Below are 3,021 nucleotides of genomic sequence, written 5' to 3'. Positions count from 1 at the left end.
CCATGTATTTTGGCATCTAGTATTACTGTTAACATTCTAGAAAATTTATTATCTTCAGTTCAGTTCAGTCACTCAGTCACGTCTGACTCTTTGCGACCCCATGACTTGCAGCATGCCAGGCCTTTCTGTCCATCACCAACTCCCGGAGTTCACTAAAACTTATGTCCATCGAGTCAGTGATGCCATTCAGCCATCGCATCCTCTATCGTCCCCTATTCCTCCTGCCCCCAATCTCTCCTAGTATCAGAGTCTTTTCCAATGAGTCAACTCTTCGCATGAGGTGGCCAAAGTACTGGAGTTTCAGCTTTAGCATCATTCCTTCCAAAGAACACCCAGGACTGATCTCCTTTAGAATGGACTCAATTCTTCAGCACTCAGCTTTCTTCACAGTCCAACTCTCACATCCATACATGACCACAGGAAAAACCATAGCCTTAACTAGACAGACTTTTGTTGGCAAAGTAATGTCTCTGCTTTTGAATATGCTATCTAGGTTGATCATAACTTTCCTTCCAAGGAGTAAGCGTCTTTTAATTTCATGGCTGCAATCACCATCTGCAGTGATTTTGGAGCCCCCCAAAATAAAGTCTGACATTGTTTCCACTGTTTCCCCACCTATTTCCCATGAAATGATGGGATCACATGCCATCATCTTCGTTTTCTGAATGTTGAGCTTTAAGCCAACTTTTTCACTCTCCTCTTTCACTTTCATCAAGAGGCTTTTGAGTTCCTTTTCACTTTCTGCCATAAGGGTGGTGTCATCTGCATATCTGAGGTTATTGATATTTCTCCTGGCAATCTTGATTCCAGCTTGTGCTTCTTTCATTCCAGCATTTCTCATGATGTATTCTGCATAGAAGTTAAATAAGCAGGGTGACAATATACAGCCTTGACGTACTCCTTTTCCTATTTGGAACCAGTCTGTTTTTCCATGTCCAGTTCTAACTGTTGCTTCCTGACCTGCATATAGATTTGTCAAGAGGCAGGTCAGGTGGTCTGGTATTCCCATCTCTTAGTGATTAAAAAAAAAACAACTTGAATGAGTCTTCAAAATTAACCCAATATTGAGAATATAAAGAAATACTTTGCTGTTAAAAAAAAAAAAAAACAGGAAATTAACAAGGGATACAGTATTATTAACTGAAGTACAGATTTTATTCATCAAATTTTGTACATCTTCCCTCATAGCTCAGTCGGTAAAGATTCTGCCTGCAATGTAGGAGACCTGGGTTCAATTCCTGGGTTGGGAAGATCCTCTGGAAAAGGAAATGGCAACCCACTCCAGTGTTCTTGCCTGGAAAATCCCATTGACAGAGGAGCCTGGCAGGCTACAGTCCACGGGGTTGCAAGAGTCACACATGACTTAGCAACTAAACCACCACCACCACCACAGATTTGGTTCAAATTTCACAAAATTTTATGATGCTGTCCATTATTTGTTTTCATACCTTATTCAAGACCCCATATTGTACTGAATTGCACTGAGCAGCTTCAGCCTCATGAAACAAAGTCTGTCAAATTCTGTTTTCACTTTTATTCTATTACAAATAATTTCTAATTTTCCTTGTTATGGCCCTCTCAGATACACCCATCGTTTAAAAGCAGACATTTAATTTCTAACAGGGATCTTATTTAAGGTATCTTTAATATTAATTTCTCATTTTGATTCTAGTTTCTCATTTAAATGCTTTCTTGTTGCAATCACCCTTGGTGCCTTTTTCAGTCTAACTTACCGAGGCTTTCGAAGGCTAAGTTCAAAGTCTCTCTTGGTAAATGTCACATTGCATTTGAAAATATGTGAGTTATTTTCAAATATCTTTTAATGTTGATTTCTAACGTAATTTCACAGTGATAAGAGAACAGATTCTGTATGATTTCAATACCTTTAGAACATAAAAGTTTTGCACCTTGCTTTATGTCCCTACATATTTTCCAGGGCCTTCTAGTTTACAGTCTATAGGGACTTGAATAGAATTTGTATGCTACTGCTGTGTGAAAATTGTATAAATTTCAAATATGTTGAATTGGTTCACAGTGCCTTTCAGGTCTACTATATCCTTCTCCTTCTCTGTATATTCATTCTATTAATTTTTGAGAGTTTGATATTGAAACTCCAACTAAAATCTTAATTTACCTACTTAAAAAAATAAGCACAATATATAGAGGAACTACATGTATTTCCCAAGTCTCCTGTAAATGTTATCATACTTTCATAATTAAAAAAAATAAAAATTTTAAAAAATAAATATATCGCAGTAAAGTCATTTTGAAAGGTAGACATGATAAATTATCCCAAAACTTATACAAGTTAATAGCTGTATGTGGTCAAGAAAAGGACATGGTCCAGTTGGAAGGGTGGTCAACTGAGCAGAAAGCAGCTTTGAAAGAGCAAAAAGTCTAATGACCCTGAAGAGCACTGGGAAGTGTTAATAGACGTGGGGTACTTCTGCAGCCTGTCAATGAGTCTCAGGGATTGCTAACAGAATGTTTACAAAACCTACTGAGTTCTATGATTTTTCCGGTAGTCATGTACAGATGGGAGAGTGGGACCATAAAGAAGGCTGAGCTTCCAAGAAGTGATGCTTTTGAACTGTGGTGTCGGAGAAGACTCTTGAGTGTCCCTTGGACAGCAAGGAAATCAGTCAATCCTAAAAGAAATCAACCCTGAATATTCTTGAAAGGACTGATGCTGAAGCTGAAGCTCCAATACTTTGGCCAGTTGATCTGAAGAGCTGACTCATTGGCAGACTCTGATGCTGGGGAGGATGGAGGGCAGGAGGAGAAGGGGGCGACAGAGGATGAGATGGTTGGATAGCATCACCGACACAATGGACACGAGTTTAAGCAAACTCTGGGAAATAGTGAAGGATAGGGAAGCCTGCAATGGTGTGGTCCATGGGCCACAAAGAGTTGGACATGACTTAGCGACTGAACAACAACAATCTTAAATTCAAGTCTATTTTAATAACTCTGCATCCCCCCCCCCCACACACATTCATTTACTATTTGACATCATATTTT

This window comes from Bison bison, unplaced genomic scaffold (assembly GCF_000754665.1).
Source record: "Bison bison bison isolate TAMUID 2011002044 unplaced genomic scaffold, Bison_UMD1.0 scf7180017864284, whole genome shotgun sequence".
In the NCBI taxonomy this organism is placed as follows: domain Eukaryota; kingdom Metazoa; phylum Chordata; class Mammalia; order Artiodactyla; family Bovidae; genus Bison; species Bison bison.
Note: the sequence above shows the minus strand (reverse complement) of the source record.